Source organism: Hibiscus syriacus, unplaced genomic scaffold (genome assembly GCF_006381635.1).
Source record: "Hibiscus syriacus cultivar Baekdansim isolate YM2019G1 unplaced genomic scaffold, ASM638163v2 tig00110819_pilon, whole genome shotgun sequence".
NCBI classification, from domain to species: Eukaryota; Viridiplantae; Streptophyta; class Magnoliopsida; order Malvales; family Malvaceae; genus Hibiscus; species Hibiscus syriacus.
The window spans coordinates 1083554-1096707 of record NW_024062875.1 but is presented as its reverse complement, the minus strand read 5'-3'; the positions used below and the strand labels follow the sequence as shown (position 1 = coordinate 1096707).

General features: G+C 34.3%; 1 pseudogene; it reads left to right on the top strand.

Moving 5' to 3' along the window:
* The first annotated feature begins 5446 nt into the window (after positions 1-5446).
* On the top strand, positions 5447-9734 carry LOC120142031 (annotated as a pseudogene).
* Positions 9735-13154: the final 3420 nt, after the last annotated feature.

Genomic DNA, 13154 nt, shown 5'->3' with positions numbered 1-13154 from the left:
TCTTCAAGGGATTGAAGTTGTGTCGTTAAGAGTAAATCTAAGGGACAGAACGTGCGACTGCGGGTTTTTTCAAGCTCTGAAGTATCCATGCTCTCATGTGATAGCAGCTTGCTCGCATACACGTCAAGACTATAACCATTTGTGGATCTCGTACCTACTATATGAAGTTTTAAGGTATACGAATTTGAGTTTCCCAATAGGTAATGACAAAGACCCTGATGAGGTTTAAGATTGGCTTCCGATTGTACCAAATCCGAGTTTATTGAGGGAGCGTGGTCGTCCAAAATCCAATCGAATTCATTGTGATATGGATATTCAAGAAAGATCTAGACAAGACAAAAGATGTGGCCATTGTAGAAACTCAGGACACACTAGAAAAATATGTCCACTTTGTTGTCATCAAGTAACAATTGATGAGGAAATGATGTTTGTTTATCAAATAATAATTCTTGTATTTTAATTTGCATTTACTTCAAGTTAATGTCATTCGATAATCGTGATGAATATTAAAAAACGAACACAATCATTAAATTTTATCAAACTAATAACAATTTGGTATTTAAATACAACAAACTTACAATAAGAATTAAATGGTAAATGATAACAAAATTACAATAACTGATATTAAATGGTAATAAACACAATTAACTGAAATATTTTAAAAAAAATCTAACAAATTAACAAAATAAAGTAAGTATTAAATGAGAAATAAAAAATTACAATTAAACAAAATAAAGTAAATACAAATATAATAAAAAAAATCTATCGATGCCTATGTCACGAATGTGTTCGTAGGGCGGTGGCTGTCGATCTCGAGGAGGATTTTTTCGTATCACTGGTTCTGACTCCTCGCTGTCATCATCGTCGTCGTCGTCACCATCGTCATCGTCGTCGTCGTCCTGAGCAGGTACATTAGGTTGATGAGGAGCTGATGACGATGAAGCACCTCTATAGAATAAGGACCCTGGAGGTGTATGACTGACTATCACACCGGCCTGCGAAAACTGGGAAAACCCAGACATCGATGAGTGTGAAAACTGTACAGGAGGTGTCTGTGCTGCGGCCATGGGTGATGAGGTTGAACCATCTAAATATCCAGTATATGAACCCCAAGATCTACAAACATAGACCCATAATAGCCTCCAGGAGGGGTCATCTGTGACGGTGGTTGAGACATCATATATGGCCGCGGCATCATATGGCTGCGGCGGCTGCTGGGAAGGTCTTGCTGGTGCAGTTGAGGATGAACCGGAAGCACATGCTCTCCGTCCACGAGTCAGGGGACGATGGTGCTGTGTCGGTGAACGTCTCTATCGACGTCGTGGAAAGGTCTGCCATTGTGCATCATCGGGAAGTAGAAACGGTTTCCCGTTACTGTTGAACCACTCATAATAATCCTTAGCATACATCAAGAGGTCATAAAAAATGGGCTCTCTACGGGGAAAGCGCCGATGTCGATCATCCCACAACACGACCCACCCATTAGCCTCACCATCCAATCTGTATTTGTCTTGCCATGTCTATCTAAGCTATGCAACTCGTCCATTACGAGGTGCTTCCGGAATTGGTTGAAAACAACCAAACTGCCGGAGCACGTGATCAGTGGAGTACCACTCGACGATCGCATAACAGATCAGAGGGACCATCGCCATCCAAACATCTGATGGACCCCTCAACTCAGGTGGGATCACCGTCTTCACATCATCAGTAGAATATGGCACCCATTCAAACTAAAAATAATATATATTTTTATCAAAATAAAATCTAATTATTAACTATAATCTAAATCGATTTTAAACATTAAAATTCATACATGTGTGCCATCCTTCTGATCGATTAGCCCCCTAATTTTTTCTAAATAATCAAGTAGCTCCTGATGATTTTCCTATCAGTAGACCACCTATTAAAGGGAAAAAATGTGTTATACGCTGTATAAAATTATTAATATACAAAATCAGTTTTATAATTACCTCAGAAGTAGTGGAAATACGAATGGGTTCTTCACAACGGGACATAAAAAGGGCAATCGATACCATGCCCAAGACTGCAGCAGCAGGAGACATCTGCCGATAGCATTACGTCTGTAGTCAGTGGCTCTACACATCTCCCTGTACAACAAAGCCAAAACTACCGACCCCAACTGAATGATCCGGCAAGACGAAAGTCGCTAAGATGTCGCAACCACATGCAGTGAACTAGGTTGCACGATTTGTCCAGCATCAGCAACCCTCCTATCAGCTGCAGTAGCATGCCGTGCATATATCTTAACCTCATCCTCAGAGGCGTCTGCGCTCAACTCCTGAAATTGGTATATAACCAATTTAACGGTATCCTACCTCCGATAAAATTTTCCAGGACGTCCTAGACTATCTCGACACAAAGTAGTCCAAGAACCGGAAGCTATCCTTGATATCACATCTCCATCCACCGGAAGCCCCAGGTGCATAGAAACATCCTCAAGCGTGATCGGCACTCTCTGAACGGAAGATGGAATGTGTGGATCTCCGGCCTCCACCGCTCTACTAAAGCAGAAATCAGGTCTGGCTCTATCTTACAGTGACCCTGATATCTACCTATGTAACCGAATCCAACCTCTACTAAATACGGCAAGACACGGCTGGGTATCACTAACTTAAGATTCCTAATAAAGGATCTAATACACGGTCCTTCTCCTAAAAATAAATAATTACAAAAATTAATTCTTAATCTAATAATCATGCATTAAATAAATAAACTAATTATTACTAATAATTTAAATTAAATTAAAACGTTAAAATGTTACCGTATCAGCAAAGTGTCGAGATATTTAATTCTTAATCTAATAATCATGCATTAAATAAATCAACTAAATATTACTAATAATTTAAATTAAATTAAAACGTTAAAATGTTACCGTATCAACAAAGTGTAGAGATATATTTTCCATCCGAGCGAAGTAGACTGTCTTCCATTATATCTGCAAAAGAATTATATTAGTAAAATTAAATAAATAATACATAGTAAAAATATTATAAATATATCTTAGAAAGATAGAGTATTTGAGAGAATTTGGTGTGATAAAAGTGATTGAGGATGGGAGTATTTATAAGGGATGGGGATGTATAGGGTTGGGTATTAGGGGTATAGCCCCCCTGCACCGCGCTATATCTCACGTGTCAGATACCCAGGTATAGCCCGGATCAAGGGCGCGCTATACCCAGTGGCGCCAAATCAGCATATAGCGCGGTTCAGGGGGCGCGCTTTAATGCTACGGGTGTTAGATCGAGAAATATAATCTGACCGGTGTAGATCGATAATATACTGATCACTGGTGATTATTAGGAAATTGCCTATGGTCGACATCTAATTTGTGTTTCCTAATGGTTGCATGACCGACAAAGACAACCAACATGTTTTATATTTACGTTACTTAATTGCTTTCAATCTGAAATGGAGAAAGCAGTGATAATATTTAGGTAAACTATACGTTTAGTATTTAAATTAGTTTTAGTCTGTTTAGTACTTAACTTTCATTTTTTTTCAAAATCATACGTAACGTTTAGTTTTTGTTTCATTTTATATCCCGTAGTTAAAGCTTAACGGAAGGACTGACATGACATAGCTCAAGTGGACGGATGACCAATCTGAATGGTGGACCACGAGAAAATGATAAGTCGACCAATATAGTATAGTTTCAGGCCCATTAGACAATGGACCATGGAGATCAATGATGAAGAATCGAAGAATCCATTGTCGAATTAGGTAGATTGAGGCTTTTTTTAGTGAAATAGAGGCTAGAATCGCGTTTAGAGAGTTGAAAAGGTATAGGATGGAAAGTTTGGGTTTCATCGTCGATGGATGCAACAACTGACGACTGTAGATGCGTAACCGACAAGCTCGTCCGTTAAATTTTTAACATCAATGTACTGAAATAAAACAAAAAGTAGACGTTATGTATAATTTTTTAAAAGTGCAAATTTGATACCAAAATAAGCCAACTAAACGTGAAGGTTATCCTAATATTGAAACAAGATAATGTGCATAAATAATGTGGACTTGCTTTAGGGTCACGAGCTCTTCTCGGTTACTAAAAATGATAATGTGGAGTTATGTTAGAGTCAGACAAACGGAATAATTTAGGGTCACGAGTCCCTTATCGGTTACTAAAACGCCATGCCTTCACTTGTTTTCTTCCCAATCATTTGACCTTTTCCTTCTCTTTCATCAAAGTAAATTGAAAAGTAAATTCTATGGGAAAATACTTATTTGGTATCATGTGTTTTATTTTGATTATTTAATTATTTTAAATTATATATACTGTTATATGTTATTTTTATTTTAGTTTCGTTGTTAAATTTGATTATTAATTAAATTAAAATGGTGACGTGATATGGTATAATAATAATTTTAGTCTTTAAAACTTACACATTCTATTAAGTTGGTTCTAATTCAAATAATTTAATAAATTGTCAATATTTAAAAATCTATCAATTTGATATTTATTTTACTCCAAAATAATTTAATAATAATTTTTAAATTTTAAGAATTTATTGAATTATTTCGAATTAAGACAAATTTAATAGAAACATATAAGTTTGAGACTAAAATTGTTATTATGTTATATCGCTTATCATTTCCGTTAAATCAACATTCAAACTTAATTATATAATACTAAAATAGAAACAAACATAATATTAGATAATTTAAAAATAAAATAATTAAATAACCAAAATAAAATAAAAATAAATGAGAAATAAATACAAATTTACCCAAAAATGAAAGTGTCACCGACTTCTTAATCATTAGGAGATCAAGAGTTTAATAATTTAATAAATAGGTGGAGTTTTACTTGTTTTCTAGTAGTATCTAGATTTGATCGCCACGTTGACACATACGTAATTAACTGACACGCAGGCAATAAAACAGGGAGTTAATCCTCATAATTTCTCACTAAAAACATATAAATGTTTTCATAATCAATCAAATCTCTGATTTCTGTTTCGCTTAATTGTAATTCGATGAAGCTATTTCATCATCATCAACTGAACATATTAAATAAGTTTCAACAAGATTCTCACCATGAAAATGAACACATGGTTATCAGCGTACAGAAAAAGGGGTTTGCCTTCCCCTTCCTTTGATAAAGGCAATGATAAAAGGTCAAAACTTTCTATTTCTACAACGTGTTGGAACTTGTTGAAGATCCGAGGATCATGCTTTTTAATGTTTGAGATCTGCACATGTTTATATAAATAATTATTTGATCTCTCAGGAGTTTCAGAAAAAAACTGAACAAACACTCGGTTTGCATTGGATTCTAAGCTATTTCTACTTATACAGATAAAATCCTGCAAATGGCCATTTAATGGGGTGTTATTGATACCGGAAAAGAGAAAATACCAAAGATATTTTATGATTACATCAACCAAAGTTTCTACCCAAAGCCATTGATAAGGTATGGACCACCATTGTTGAAAAAAAATATCAATGATCAAACAGGAGAGGGAAATCTGGCCACGTACCATCTTCATCACGTGCCTAAGATCACCCATCACGCATCAAACGTCTGAGTTCAGTATTAAATAGTCCTTTTAACTCGCTTTCCTACTAGCTCTGCTCACTGCTCACTGTTCACTGTTCTCCGTTTTGTTCAAGCAATGTTCTCTCCAAGTTCATTTCTTTCTTTGATTCCCTCTATGTTGTTCTGGTTTTAGTGTCATGTTTCAATGGAGGAGATTCATCTTCTTCATCTGTTCCCACTAAGATTGGTAAGGGTACCGTTTGATCTTGCTGAAGAGACCGATGGTGGCTTTATAGGTCACCTTCAGGTCAAGCAAAGAACAACATTTATGGCCCTGATATTCCTCTCTTGCAACTCTACGTCAAGTGAGTACAATATCACTAAAGTTCAATCTTTTCTTCATTTACGTTCCCTTAAAAATCTATTCTTTTCTTCTTTTACAGACATGAGACTGAAGATCGTCTGAGGGTGCACATAACAGACGCCGAGAAGCAAAGATGGGAAGTCCCTTACAATCTTTTACCGAGGGAACAACCGCCGGCATTAAAGCAAACGATTGGGATCAAGGAAGAACCCGATAACAGTCTCGGAGATTGCCGGGTCGGAGCTCATATTCAGCTACACAGCTGCCCTTTTAGCTTTGCGGTGAAGCGGAAATCAATGGCAGACCCTTTTCAATTCCAGCACTTATGGGTCGGACTCGTTTGGAGAAATGGTGTTAAGACCAGTACTTGGAGTTTCAACTCAGTTGCTAAAGATGCTTCACTCTATGGACTCGGAGAGAACACTCAGCCCCATGGCATCAAGCTGTATCCAAACGACCCTTACACGTTGTACACACCGATGTGTCGGCTATTAATTTGAACACTGATTTGTACGGTTCCCACCCTGTTTATATGGACTTGAGGAATGTGGGTGGTGAGCATATGCACATGCTGTTCTCTTGTTGAACACAACGGCATGGAAGTGTTACAGAGGGAATTCATTGACTTATAAAGTCATCGGTGGCGTTTTCGACTTTTATTTCTTCTCCGGGCAGACTCCCCTAAGCGTTGTCGATCAATATACCTCATTTCGGCAGGCCAGCTCCATGCCTTACTGGTCTCTAGGTATGCTTTTCACTTTCTCAGTAACATTGTGTTTTAGATTGAAAAGATTAGATTTGATGATTAATGTTGCACTAAAGAAACAATTTGCTGCATAATCTTGAGAAACTTGGGTCACTTGATTTATATCTTTGTTGGTTACTGTTAGATTGCTAATGAACATGGTTATATCTGCTATTGTATAGTATATTAAGATGGAGATTTTATGTTCTCATTTTTTAAAAATGGGTTGGTGGGTTAGGTCCCATATCTGATTTACTTTAGTCTGTGTTTAAAGTCTCCATCAATATCTCTTTGGTCTAATAACTATATCCAAATCAATCAACCTGTTTTAGATATAAGAGATCCTTTTCTTGATCAATAATGAAATGACTTCTGGCATTTTAGGTCTCATGGAGATAGATAACATCAATGATTAAGTTCTTGATACTTACTTTATTTTACTGAATACACCATTAGTGAAAAAGAACAACTTTCGGATATGTTTTCTCCTAAAATATATCGTTTCCACATGTTGGATATGAATGGCTAATAGCCCTAACTTGATGGTAGCCATAGGTGCACCCTAAAATTTTTTTGTCGACAGTGGTCCGGTTAGAGCCCTTAGCCTGTGGGGTAATCCAAAGTAAACTATGTTTGTTACCTTCAAACTATAGCACCTTTTGTGTCGGCAGATGTTGATCAAGGTTAAAAACAAGTACTTTTGTGCCTTTCCCTCAAAGGCACCATTAATGTATAATAAATGATTAAGATTCACATGTGACTTTGAGGATTGTTTTTTTCACAATGTTGGGCAAACCAGCTTACATGTGATGGATGTCTCATGATCTTGACTAATGTGCTTGTATTTTGCAATAGCATGTGGGAATTATGTCGATAGTTCGGTTGTTCCTACAACTTTCCCGGTTTTTTTATGCCATTATGAACTTTTACTGCATATTTCATTCCAATACTGATATGGACTTGTTTTCTGCATTTTTTGTGAAAATGGAACTAAGTTAAAAGAGGAGAATAACAATGGTGGCATTGGTCATTACATTTTCGTTTCGTGTTAAGTGAAACCTCCATTGTCAGCTTTAGAGTTGCTCTTAATGAGGATGCTTGAAGATTAACTTAGTGTCTTACCATGACAATGATATGAATAAAATCAATTCATTTACTTTTTGTTTCTGTAAATTTGATTTGCAGGGTTTCACCAATGTCGGTGGGTTACCATAATCTTCCGTTGTCGAAGATGTGTTGAGAACTACAGGAAGGCTCAGATCCCACTGATGTGATCTGGAACGATGATGATCATATGGATGGCCATAAGGATTTCACCCTCAACCAGTAACCCTCGTCCGAAGCTTCTTGCCTTCCTGGACAAATTCATGGCAGAGGCATGAAATACATTGTCATAATGATCCTGGAATTGGTGTTAATTCCAGTTATGGTGTATACGAAGAGGGATTGCCAATGATGTATTTATCAAGTATGATGGTGAGCCTTACTTGGCTCAAGTGTGGCCTGGGCTGTAATTCCCGGACTTCCTCAACCGAAAACTGTTGCATGGTGGGGTGATGAAATCCGTCGTTTTCATGAACTAGTACCTGTTGACGGGCTCTGGATCGACATGAATGAAGCATCGAATTCTGTTCGGGGAAATGCACGATTCCAAAAGGAAAGATTTGCCCAAGTGGGACCGGTCCTGGTTGGATCTGTGCTTGGACTGCAAGAACATAACAAAAACAAGATGGACGATCCACATACAAGATAAATGCTTCAGGGTTGCAGGTGCCAATTGGGTTCAAAACTATTGCCACTAGCGCTGTTCACTACAACGGTGTTCTAGAGACGATGCTCATAGTCTGTACGGCTTTCTCAAGCCATAGCAACTCACAAAGCACTCCAAGGGCTCGAGGGAAAACGGCATTTATTGTCCCGATCTACTATGTGTTCAGGAAGGTATGCTGCTCATGGACAGGTGACAATAAGGGCACTTGGGAAGATTGAAGTATTCTATAACCACAGTGTTGAATTTGGTATATTGGGGTTCCAATGGTTGGTGCAGATATATGCGGGTTCTATCCTGCTCCAACCGAAAGTTGTAATCGTGGATCGAAGTCGGTGCCTTTACCCTTCTCTCGAGACATGCAAATTACTATTCGCCAAGACAGGAGTTGTATCAATGGAAGACTGTCACCAAATCTGCTCAAAATGCTCTTGGTATGAGGTATAATCCTTCCATACCTCTATACACTAAACTAATGGCTCATACAAGTGGAGCACCAATAGCCAGACCACTTTTCTCTCATTTCCCGCTTACAAGGAGTGCTATGGATTGAGCAGCCAATTCTTGCTCGGAAGCAGCCTGATGGTGTCTCCAGTGCTTGAACAAGGGAAAACATCGGTTAAAGCACTCTTCCCGCCTGGTTCTTGGTACAGCGTCTTCGATATGACACAACCATTGTGTCAAAGGGACAATACTTTACCCTCGATGCACCATTGAATGTGGTTAATGTACATTTGTATCAGAATACCATACTACCAATGCAACAAGGTGGAAGATCTCCAAGGAAGCTAGAATGACACCATCACTCTCATAGTAACCTTTCCTGCCGGGCTAGCGAGCACAAGCCAAAGGGAACCTTTCTAGACAATGACGAGCTTCCCGAAATGAATCTCGGGAACGGGTATTCTACATACGTTGATTTATACGCAACTGTGAGGAGGATCGGTGAAGATCTGGTCAGAAGTTCAGGAGGTAGTTTGCTTTAGACAAAGGTTGGAAAATCGAGAAAGTAACCGTGTTGGGATTGGGTGGAAGTGTAGACATCAGATCTCGAAATCAATGGAAGTCCAGTGCCTAATGGTGCTTCGAACATTGAGTTGAGCTCGGTTGAACAGATGCATTTGCAGATGATGATGAAGATAGACAAGGCAAGAAGAAATCTTTAATGGTGGCAATTTCAGGTTGAACTTATACGTTGGAAAGAACTTTGACATGTCCATGAAAATGGGGACACTAGGTTGATGATTTCATGTCCATCCCTTTCCATCAAACCAAACAAAAAGAGGTTTAAATCTTCATTGTATGCTTTTAGGTTGTTGGACGTTATGATTTAAAATGCAGAATGCAAATTTGAGGTATTGCTTAGATTTCAATTTCATTTAATATATATATATCATCGAGCGAGTGTTAGTTTCATTAATATTTTGGTATCCATGAATTTAAATGCATTTCAAGGCAAATCCATCCGGGAATCTCATTCCGGTAATTTAAGATTACTAATAGTGGATTTGAGGTATATTACTGGGAATGTTATTACCTCTCTTTCCTCAGGTATTATTAGATTACCGATAGACGTTTTGGATTAAAATACCTTTAATTTTTTTTTTAAAAAAATACCATTCTTCTGTTATTGAAAAATAAAAATTCTACGAAGGTTAAATTATAAATTTATCCTTAAACTATTTAGATTTACAAAAAAAAATCTATAATTAAAATTTTATATGAAATCAGAGGTTAAAATAAAATTTTACCCTTTCATTAAACCTTTTATATTTCTAATTTTGTAAAAAAATTATATAAATTTTATGAATTTAAATTTTTTAAAGAAAATATATAAATATTTTTTTATCTTTTTTAAAAAAACAAATATATAATAAGGACAATTTGGTCAAATATACATTCAAATAATCTTTTATTCCTTTACCAAACACGGTAATCTTACATTCCTGCTAAGCTAACCAAACACAAATACAACATTCTCAGTAATCCATTCTCTGATAATCTTACATTTCCACTGGTAATCTTACATTACCACTGGTAATCTTACATTCCGTGAACCAAACGCACCCTTAATTATTAATTAAATTATAAATAGATTATATTTTTAAAAAATTATATAAGACCTTCATGTGTGATATTTAAAAGATAAAAGTGTTTTTTAAAAAACAAATAATATCAAGAATATGTTAAAAATGGAATTAATTTTTTCAGACTATTTGTAATACTTTTGAGTATGATGTTAAAATTTTTAAATTGTTGTTTAGTCTTTTAAGAATAATTCTAAAATCTTCTAATCATTTATAAGATTTTTTGGCACGATGATTAAGCCCTTCTACCTATCTTAAGATCTCAGAAATGGTGTTTTGACCGTAGAATACTGTTTTTGTGTCTATTGGTAATTAAAAATTATAAAATAATTTCTTAATTAAAGGGTGATATTTTGTTGAATTCATCGACTATTAAAATTATAAAATGATCATCTGATTATTTATAGTTTTACATTTATCCTTTTTGTTAAAAATTAACGATCGTCTAAGTTAGATGTTAACTTGTTGACTGAGATATGATAAACTTGATCCCAGAATCCAAACGATTATACAGTTCAAACGGTTCTGAGATATATTTTATCATATCACATTAGCGAATTAACGTTCAACTCAGACGACCGTCAAACTTTTAACGGTAACTGACGAGTTTGAAATATATGAATAGTCGAATAACCATATAATAACTTTTAATAATCGAGAGACTCAATAAAACAATACTATATAATTAAATGACTATTTTATAATTTTTAATAGTTAAAGGAGTTAATAAAATGATGTCTTATAATCGAGACCGCTTATATACTTTATCCATGAATATACGAGGATCTATTGGACGGCCATCATAAATTTCTTAATCATTATGTAAGAGAGCGTAAAATCGGGACATGGAGCAAGAATATTAACTTTATTTACTCCATTCTATTTATTTAGGATGAGTGTACATTAGATATCATACGTTGATATACACGACTAATGACATACATGGATGTGCATTATAGTATAAATAGGATAATTCATAAATGATAATTAAATTTTACTAAATTGATTTTATTTGACATTGGATTTTTAAAATTATAAAATAGACATTACATTTTGGATTTTATTAAAAAAGAGGTATCGATCTTTAAATATTGTTCAAGGGGTGACGTAGCATGCTAAATTAATGAGAAATATCTTATTTCGCCCCTCAATTACAACTAAAATTTTATTTTAATATTTTCCAATATTTTCCAGTAATAATTTAAAAGGAAATTAGAAAAATAAAAAAATAAAAAATATATAAAAAATATTTATTTTAAAATTAAAAATATATTTTTGTGAATTTTTTCATTTATCAAATTATTTTAACTAATTAGTTATTTAATTGTAGTTGTATTTGTAAAAATAAAAATTTATAATCTTCGAGATCTAAAAAAAACTTAATTATCAAACAATGAAGTTTATTTTTTTAAGTGATGTGATTCAAAATTTAACTTTTGTTTAAGAAATTTAAACACAATTTAAAAATAATACATCTAAAAATTTATATAGTATCACGTTAATAAGAAAAATACATCTAAACTTAACTTAAAATAATCAAAACAATCATTAAGTTTTAATAACGTATCAAATAATTTATATAGTATAAATTCAATATTTATAATATGAAACTAGAAATAATGACATTGTACCCATTTTGCAATAAAGTTTAATTCTTCTTATGTAACTTTTAAAAGTTTTATGTCTAAAAAGATCATTTTAAAATAATTTAATGCCCATTTATAAATTTTACTTATAAAATATATTTGTGTTTTCCTTTTATTTAATGATATTTTGTGTTTTCGTTTAATGATATTTTTATTACCTTGAAATATATCATTGAGGTGTATAAAAAACTAGGGTAAACTATGCATTTAATATTTCAATTATTAATTTATTTCAAAATCATAATTAATATTTACTTTTACTTTTATTTTGACCACTCGTTATTAAAAAAATTAACGGTAATGTTGACATATTACTATAATATAATGCCATGTCATCATTAAAAAAATTAAAAAAAATTGTCACTTTAGTAGTTCTATTAATTTTTAACGATGAATGGTCAAAATAAAATCAAAACATAATGTTAGGTACGATTTTGAAAAACAAAATAACAGGTAATCAAAATGAAACAAAAATGATAATTAGAGTACTAAACATGTATTTTACCCAAACAAATTCCACTTTAGGACCAAATCAAAATTAATGAAGAAAAACAAATTTAATATTTCAGAAAGCGTAATTGAGAAACTAATCATTTATGTGTATATATATCTCAAGTCAACTTCAGCCACAAAACAATTTTAATAAATAAATCCAAATAATTATATCCATACGTGTGAGTTTAACGCGTTCTCTCTGTTTGTTCTCGAGAATTTTCGCTTTCCATTTGGAATTGGATTCCCCGCGTTACCAATTTGGATTTGGATTTTCAAGTACTGACAGTTGAGTGGTCCAAATGAGCTTCGTCTCTTTGCCTTTTCATGTGCCTAAATTCCATCTTCATTCCAACCAAAATATACAGAAACCATAAGCTCTTATTCGATTTTTATTCATTTTTAATGTTTCTTTACAAAGAAAAACTCTGACCGCAGCTGCAGAATTTTCATTTTCAACCTATCCCATCAACAAACATCCAAAAAGAAAGAAACAGATCAACATACAGAAGAACTATTCCGTTCAATCTGTACACGAGTGCTTGGTTTTTT